Below are 9221 nucleotides of genomic sequence, written 5' to 3'. Positions count from 1 at the left end.
TTCAGTCTCTTTATTTCATAAAAACACACACTTTTATTTTTTATTAGTCGATGGTCAGACTAGCAAGGTTTCTTGAAACCAATTTCGTTAAAATTTTTCAAGTTTCGTTAGTGTCCACACACGTTAACGTGAAATTTCAGATTTTTTCGTGTTTATTTTATTTATTTTACCATTCGCGTTTGTTGTGTTTCTCATACCAATAAAAACAAAACAAACATAAATAAACTAAAAACAGCACAAAATAATTAACATTTATAATTAAATTAATATTAATACATAGTTAAATTTTCACTATTTCATTAATTTAATGTTTTTTAAATCTTTTTATACTTGCTTTGTTCTTAACGTTTGCTTGAGAAAATAAAAATGAAAGAAAATTTGTTGCGTGGTCTTTGCAGTTTTTTTTTTAATACAAAAAAGAAACGAAAAAACCCGACAACATTTCTTCTCACAACCGACCGAACAAGACACCGTTTCAAAAATGAGGCGCGGAAACGGCAAGTAGATGCTGGTGAATAAAAAGTGGTGCCAATTACAGGGCTGTGTTTGAGTAGGGTAATGGAGAATGATAACAGATGACGAGATACAACCCTGAAGTTATGACAGGTTTAGTAGTACCTGGGTGTAAAAGAAAATAAATAAACTGAAGGAAAATAAAAGAAAATTATTGGAAAGTAGGGGAAAATTTTAGCGTCATTTCCCAGGATATAAAAGGGCCTAGAACCTAAAAAGCGCGTCAGAATCAAGTGCCGTGTCTAACCCCTAAGTTGGGATATTAAACCTCAACGTTCACCCAGATAACAAAAAAATAAAACAAATAATTATAAATTATTTTTCAAAAAAACAATTCAAATATTTTATTTAAAATTGTGTCTTTTTTTAATGTTGTGGGCAGATTACCAACTACGTAAGTTTTAATTTTGGTGCTTGTATTTAGTAACAAGTAGTGATTGTTTGGTGTTGTGTTTATTTTATTCTTCATTTAAGATTGCACCAACAATTTAAAAGAAGACATCAACTGTCCTCCTCGACGATCCAAAAGGGAGGAGGGCAGCAACATTTTATTCAACCATTTAAAAATTATCCATAAAAATACATCGGGGAAGCAGAAATAACCTTATTATGATTTTTTGGTTTTTGCTGTGAACCACACATATGATTGCCTGGATCATTGAAGAATTGATGTAAACCGTGCGTTTCTGGAGCTTGCCAAGAAAAAACTTCCTTTGCTGAATTGAGTAAAAGATTGATGTAAGCCTTCGATGCCAGGTAAATTAAATAGTGAAATCCACCGTTTACACTGCTTACGAAGAACGAATTTATTGAATTGACGGCCATTTCGCGCATGAGCGCCAATTATCAAAAAGAGAAAAATACCTGAAATGAAAGTAATGATAAAACTTTGAATTAATTCTTAATATAAAAAAATATCTTGATTCTAATTAAATTGATTTTTATCGTAAACTAGATATATTTTAAAATAAGTTGTGTTGTCCATACTCAATATTTAATTCTAATTTTTTTTATGTGAGGGTTATTAATGCCGCCATTTAATATTAATCGAGTGTAGGATTACTTCTCAGCAAAATTATCATAAAAGGATTTAAACGAAAAAATATTAAGACTACCAATGAACAGTCTAATCACCGCTTAAGAGAGCTCTTTTAGGTAGGGAATTTGATAGAATTTTATTGTGTGTGGCCGAATTGGCATTGTAATTGGAAAAGAGAGGTAATCTGAGTCAGTGACTCGCCATTTTGTCCCTAATTTCGGTATTAATAATTCATTTTTTTTTGTGATTATGAATTTTTGTTAGTAGGTTAAGAGCAAAAAAATGACTAAGCCATCAATATATTTTTATGCTTGATTGTCAAGAAAAATTATGTGCTAGTTTTGTGTTATAAAGGGGGGTAATAAGATGTAAATTGCTAGGTAAGTGTGTGTGGAGTACGGGGCCCTTTTAATAATGACTGATGAAACGGACTAAAGGGTCAAGGTTGGGCGGGCTATGTGTGGGTGCAATTTTCCATCAAGCACCTTTGTCACTGGTATATGTAGGGTTGTATTTGTTGTTTGTGTTCTTGTCTTTGTATGTTCAAATTCATTATTGTTTATCCCCTTGGGCTGATGGTGCCAGGGTTGGGACCGCCTTGAGTACAGCTCCCCTGAACTAGCTGGATACCCCACCACAGTGCCGCATAAGCCGGATTATAACAATATGGCGCCCAATTTAAAAATATAAATCATAAAATGATTTAATTTCAATACACAGTGCAATACCACCAGTGCGCTGTAAAATAGACCTATGATGCAATAAACCAAAAAGACAAATATCGCATTTTCTTATAATGCAAATTTTGCAACCACAATTTCCCTTTTTGAAATTGTGTTAATTGTGCAATAATTAGCTATAAGTTTGAGAAAATTAGGATATTTGTTTTAAAAATTCCAAAATGGTCAAGTGCAATAGCTCTTGTTCGTCTAATGTAACAAATGATGTATTGTTTATGACCTGTTCTGTTTATGTGTATATGTTTTGTGATAAGTAGTTTCAATAGTCGTTAGAGAAAACATAAGGGGAAATGTGCAATTGCTTCAGTGACGAAGGTATCACAGAGTGCATTGCGCAAAGTACTCGTGTACGTGATCTCTTTTCTTACTAATATAGGAAAACTGCCGACGTGTTTGATCTAATTATGTGTTTGTTCAGTAACGTTAATTCCTAATTAGCAATATACCGTGACAACCAATAGGGACACATTGATTTAACATGATTAAAGAAAAAAGAAACAAATGTTCATAAAAAAATCCACACACTTTCATAACCAAGCAATTGAAAATACATCTTATGCCCTCTTATATGTATGTTGAAAATTAAAAGTAAAGTAAAAAAAAATAAAAACTAACCTTTAATATTTTATGTTATTTGATTTTATGTATTGTTTGTTTAGTTCATTAACGTATTAATAAATAGTTTATCCAGTAATTGTTTTTATTTAGGTAAATCTGCTTTCATTTTTTCATACATTATTTCTTTCCACAACATTTTTGTTTATATCATTGCCAAAACGTAAATAAAAATCACTGTTAACATCCGAGTTGACCTGTTAATTATCATTATAAAATCTAATGAGTGAACGGATAGGTGGGAAAAGACGTAGCAAAAGGAATCGTTTGTCAGCTTTTGATGTTAGTGTATTTTCACATCAAGCTCCTAGACCCAAAACGAAGAAGAAAATAGATTATTGTGATATGATAATAATAGTGCAATATAGGTTATAAATTTGTGTCGTGAACGTCCAATTTTATCTACCTATTTTTGTTTTTTTTAATTATATCATAATATTCTTGCCTCTTTTTCTATAGTAGTCATTAGCATGATAGTACATAACATAAATTGCCCGGCCAATAGATCTCAGGGTGTGGAAGTTCCCCACGTTGGGTCTGGAGACAAGTAAGCTCCCAATAAACTAGTACAAAAAGTCTAACCACCTTAATATAGCATGTCAACTATAAACGAGTAAACCATAAAAAAAATCAAGGAACTGGTGCATGCCTGACAAATCTTTAAAAATCACAAATCAAACCAAAATCCCTTAATATGCTGTTTATATTAGAGCTTTTTGCAGGGTTAACCTTCTTTGAGAGGATTTGTTTGAAATATAAGCAATGGAATTGACATTTAAAACCCAGTCGGTTTGTTAAATCCGGTTATATATAAACGGGGTATAATTCAAATTAAGAAGCTATAATTTTTACACCCACAGTGAAAGCAATCTACCTGGAAAGGCTATTTGTTTTCAAAGACATATTAACCCCAAACCCCATTGAAATAATAGGACATATTTTCTTTTCAAACTGGAAATCATAACCCAATAGGATAATTTTATTAATATGTGTTTAGTACAATCTGGGTTCCCTATGAAAAGGAATTTTAAATATAGGAAAACAAACGATCTAATATATCATAAAATGTTTATACATCACAAAAAAATAATAAGGAAGGTATACTAAAATATAAATATTATACAAATACGTCAAGTTTAATTCAATGGCGGCCGAAAAGGTGTAATTTCTTTATTTGTTTTTTATTCCACGTAGTCAACAATAATAAAACAATTCACAGGAGGTCATCATAGCCACTCCTTCCACAGGTAGAAACCAATTATCAAATAATTGCAAACAACATTCAAAGTAATAAATTGATATCACAAATTCAATTGTAATAAATTAAAATATTCCGAAGACAATAGATATTTTGCACCATTAACAGTTCATATTAATAATCACATTCATCACCTTTGGCTAATATTAATGCCACCAAGGCCCTGTCTCACTGTCAGTCAGCTGTCCCAGTATAATATAAATAGAAATGCCAAACTCACCTAAAAACAATCAGCAGCAACCATTTAGCGTTTGTGTAAACACGGGAGTTCTCGCCATTCATAATGATTAAATGAGCCAATTTAAAACACACACTGGTGGTTGAAAGGTACACAATTTCTGATAACATTCCTTACGCGAACAAGAACTGAAAATACACAACAACAACAACAACAACAAAAAAAACCAGAATTAATCAACGAAAGTAACATTTCTCTGTTTATAGTTATTCAACTGAACAAATGACTATGAGTTAAATGTATTAAAATTATTTGTTCGTTCTTAAAATTTTTCTTCTTATTTCTTCACATTGTTTGTTTTGTTTTTGTTTACACACATTTCCTTTCACGTTTTTCATTTGTTTAATCATTTACTTGTAGCCACAAAAACACACACACGCACATAAACATATGTCATGAGGGCAATCAGCCTGTTTATTGTTTCTCTACTACATAACAAAAAAGAAAACACTTTATTGTGAAGACCACATCATCACCATCATCCACCACCATTGTTCTAATATCAACATAACACAACAATAATTTTTCTTAGGAATTCTGGAACGTATGAGAACACTTTTGGCCTTGCCTTTTATTGAGTAAATCACATTTTTATTAGGAACTAAATCGCTCTTGGAATGTCATTCAAAGACTATCACTTTTCATAACAAATCATTTTATTCCTTCAAATTCACTTGTGGTCTTGTATGGGATCACTAATTTTAACCATGAATTCACTAAATATATTAAAAACACATTCACATCAATCCGGCAGCATTTTCATTATATCTACCTATTTCATTTTTTTCTCACATATTTAACACACTGTTGTTACGATTATAAAATACACCATTGCTGGTTGATGATCATATTCACATTCGTACATGTTTTTGTCATTACGCGATGAACACCTTTGGGATGAGTATGCACTGTAGGTCAGGTAGCAATTAACAGGAATCTGGAGCAAAACAATTTAGCTGTTGAGGTAGTTTTTACACGTGATTTTTTTTTTGTGTGATTCTTAATGAAACCAAATTCTTTATGAGCACTTTAACACTATTGTCCATACACCATGCTTTGAGATGGAACTCACCTAACGATGAAAGGCAGGCAACAGCAAATGTGGCTCAGGCAATGTTGAATTTTCCATGCAGTAAACTTTTCCATGAGTTGTTGTCATGAAACGACACAAACTGCAATTCACAAAACGTGACAAGAGACATAGGTAAAGGAAATTGTTGATGTTGCTAGGTAAATCTGGTACACCCAAAGTATTAAAATCCACTAAGGTTTATCTGTAAGGAAAGGAAATAAAGTCATAATTACTATAAAATAAAAATGAACATTTGCAACAAAGAAATACATTACCTGCGGACATGTGCGGTCAGCACAGCGTTGGCTGAGCTCCATTGAAATCGTCATGACGCAGTTACAAAAGGCAGCGACGCCAGCGTAATAGTAAAGGGCTGCTGTTGCGTCGTACAGTCATGATGGTGGAGACTTGATAGCATGTACATACAAACATGTGTGTGACTGGCGTGGGTCGAACAATTGTGACTGTGTTGGTTCCATTAAAAAGTCCATACATAGGTGTAACTAGTACGTGACATGTACGAGTAAATTGCCCGCGAAATGCAAGTTTTTTCGCATAGCGGCACCCTCCATGCACATACACATAAGCATATTGTCAATGATGGATAGGAATAATTGTGTGTAGAGCAAGCGTATGTTAATACACGTAAAGACAAGTATTTCAATGAATACACATTTTTCTAGAAAGATAAGGAAAAGAAAATATATTATTTCTAGTTAAAATGAATGATGAATTATTCTGATCTTACCTGGGAGTTCTGTGTAGGGAAATTCACACATGAGAAAAAAATGCACGCTGAGTACCCATAACCTCGTGGTCATGATAAATTTCCATAGTTTTTGCTTGCGTTTTACTTTTTTCCATACTTATCCAATTATGCGAATCAAAGACTACACGCACATCCCCATTCTTATTGCAAGGCACTAGAATGGTGAAGTTTTGTTGCGTGGTCTTTGCAGTTTTTTTTAATACAAAAAAGAAACGAAAAAACCCGACAACATTTCTTCTCACAACCGACCGAACAAGACACCGTTTCAAAAATGAGGCGCGGAAACGGCAAGTAGATGCTGGTGAATAAAAAGTGGTGCCAATTACAGGGCTGTGTTTGAGTAGGGTAATGGAGAATGATAACAGATGACGAGATACAACCCTGAAGTTATGACAGGTTTAGTAGTACCTGGGTGTAAAAGAAAATAAATAAACTGAAGGAAAATAAAAGAAAATTATTGGAAAGTAGGGGAAAATTTTAGCGTCATTTCCCAGGATATAAAAGGGCCTAGAACCTAAAAAGCGCGTCAGAATCAAGTGCCGTGTCTAACCCCTAAGTTGGGATATTAAACCTCAACGTTCACCCAGATAACAAAAAAATAAAACAAATAATTATAAATTATTTTTCAAAAAAACAATTCAAATATTTTATTTAAAATTGTGTCTTTTTTTAATGTTGTGGGCAGATTACCAACTACGTAAGTTTTAATTTTGGTGCTTGTATTTAGTAACAAGTAGTGATTGTTTGGTGTTGTGTTTATTTTATTCTTCATTTAAGATTGCACCAACAATTTAAAAGAAGACATCAACTGTCCTCCTCGACGATCCAAAAGGGAGGAGGGCAGCAACATTTTATTCAACCATTTAAAAATTATCCATAAAAATACATCGGGGAAGCAGAAATAACCTTATTATGATTTTTTGGTTTTTGCTGTGAACCACACTTATGATTGCCTGGATCATTGAAGAATTGATGTAAACCGTGCGTTTCTGGAGCTTGCCAAGAAAAAACTTCCTTTGCTGAATTGAGTAAAAGATTGATGTAAGCCTTCGATGCCAGGTAAATTAAATAGTGAAATCCACCGTTTACACTGCTTACGAAGAACGAATTTATTGAATTGACGGCCATTTCGCGCATGAGCGCCAATTATCAAAAAGAGAAAAATACCTGAAATGAAAGTAATGATAAAACTTTGAATTAATTCTTAATATAAAAAAATATCTTGATTCTAATTAAATTGATTTTTATCGTAAACTAGATATATTTTAAAATAAGTTGTGTTGTCCATACTCAATATTTAATTCTAATTTTTTTTATGTGAGGGTTATTAATGCCGCCATTTAATATTAATCGAGTGTAGGATTACTTCTCAGCAAAATTATCATAAAAGGATTTAAACGAAAAAATATTAAGACTACCAATGAACAGTCTAATCACCGCTTAAGAGAGCTCTTTTAGGTAGGGAATTTGATAGAATTTTATTGTGTGTGGCCGAATTGGCATTGTAATTGGAAAAGAGAGGTAATCTGAGTCAGTGACTCGCCATTTTGTCCCTAATTTCGGTATTAATAATTCATTTTTTTTGTGATTATGAATTTTTGTTAGTAGGTTAAGAGCAAAAAAATGACTAAGCCATCAATATATTTTTATGCTTGATTGTCAAGAAAAATTATGTGCTAGTTTTGTGTTATAAAGGGGGGTAATAAGATGTAAATTGCTAGGTAAGTGTGTGTGGAGTACGGGGCCCTTTTAATAATGACTGATGAAACGGACTAAAGGGTCAAGGTTGGGCGGGCTATGTGTGGGTGCAATTTTCCATCAAGCACCTTTGTCACTGGTATATGTAGGGTTGTATTTGTTGTTTGTGTTCTTGTCTTTGTATGTTCAAATTCATTATTGTTTATCCCCTTGGGCTGATGGTGCCAGGGTTGGGACCGCCTTGAGTACAGCTCCCCTGAACTAGCTGGATACCCCACCACAGTGCCGCATAAGCCGGATTATAACAAATTGAAGAAAAAATCTTGCAACGATGAACAAGAAGAGGCAACACAACAAACACAGAAAACCATGTACATCGGTTTCACTACTTCATACCCCTCGCCTATAAACTTGACGTCGCCATGTTGAAATCGTGCTAGTCTGACCATCGACTTACAGGCAATTCAAATTGGTACATGAATTGTACATTTTTGTTCACAAAGTACGTTTGTTACAAAAATGCTGTAAAATGCAACCCTTCTGTTAAAAATAAGAAAAACGGTCAAAAGGGAATTGTATAATTTCAGCAACTGTTGCGCATGTGTGAACCATGAGTTTCCTGCTTCATTTCGTCTTTATTCTATTATATTTATTACGTCAGAAACGAAGCAGGAAAGCAAGGCAATCAAGGGGTGAGTATATAAGCTGCCTTGCCTGCTTAGCTTGCTTGCGTCTGATAAAAGAATAAAAAAGAAAGGGGCAACCCAGTTCGAAATTTGCTCGGCCTTCTTTATTCTTTTATTTTTATTACGTCAGAAATGAAGCAGGAAAGCAAGGCAATCAGGCATTGCTGCGGTGTCCATAACGGAGATTCCGTCTAGGAAGGTATTCCCAGCATGGGTTCCCCCACCTACCGTGGATAAGGAACTTCTGCTGAGGATGCTGGAGCTCCAGAACCCAGGTCTCCTTACTAAGGACTGGACTGTAATGAGTCTAACCCCTTGTAAGGAGAAGGAGGGTGGATGCCAAGATGGCGATAGACTCCTCAGGAGAGGAGTACCTTAAGATTCGTGAGGGAAAACTGAACTTTGGTTCAGGATGGGTTCGGTTCCGACTGATTCCACCTCGCGAAAGTCAGTAGGAGTAGGTAGGCGGCAGGTGCTACGCATTTTGCAGATTAATCTGCATCATTGTAAAGCAGCTGCCGCCGAACTACTCCTGTCCCTCACGAACTCAGAGGTGGACATTGTTCTAGTCCAGGAACCTTATATACAAAAAT

The 9221-nt window shown here is 34.1% G+C and overlaps 3 long non-coding RNA genes across 4 annotated transcripts; 2 read left to right on the top strand and 1 right to left on the bottom strand.

The window, feature by feature from the left end:
• Positions 1-573: 573 nt before the first annotated feature.
• On the top strand, positions 574-3098 carry LOC141400938 (uncharacterized). Its single transcript, XR_012412240.1, has 2 exons — positions 574-907; positions 988-3098. It is a non-coding gene; the product is annotated as an uncharacterized lncRNA (long non-coding RNA).
• On the bottom strand, positions 829-6551 carry LOC141400936 (uncharacterized). Of its 2 annotated transcripts, XR_012412239.1 has the most exons (6): positions 6224-6551; positions 5751-6154; positions 5476-5677; positions 4386-4531; positions 2908-3214; positions 829-1377 (listed from the first exon to the last, which is right to left on the bottom strand). It is a non-coding gene; the product is annotated as an uncharacterized lncRNA (long non-coding RNA). The 2 variants fall into 2 exon arrangements; XR_012412238.1 differs by lacking the exon at positions 2908-3214 and having other exon boundaries at positions 6224-6533.
• Positions 6552-6769: 218 nt separating this feature from the next.
• On the top strand, positions 6770-7913 carry LOC141400939 (uncharacterized). The gene is made up of 2 exons (XR_012412241.1): positions 6770-6941; positions 7022-7913. It is a non-coding gene; the product is annotated as an uncharacterized lncRNA (long non-coding RNA).
• The last annotated feature ends 1308 nt before the right edge of the window (positions 7914-9221 follow it).

The sequence above is a fragment of the Musca autumnalis genome, unplaced genomic scaffold, assembly GCF_047663935.1.
Source record: "Musca autumnalis isolate F117 unplaced genomic scaffold, ASM4766393v1 scaffold_4, whole genome shotgun sequence".
Classification (NCBI taxonomy): domain Eukaryota; kingdom Metazoa; phylum Arthropoda; class Insecta; order Diptera; family Muscidae; genus Musca; species Musca autumnalis.
The sequence above is the reverse complement of the archived record's forward strand: the minus strand, read 5'-3'. Positions and strand labels throughout refer to the sequence as shown.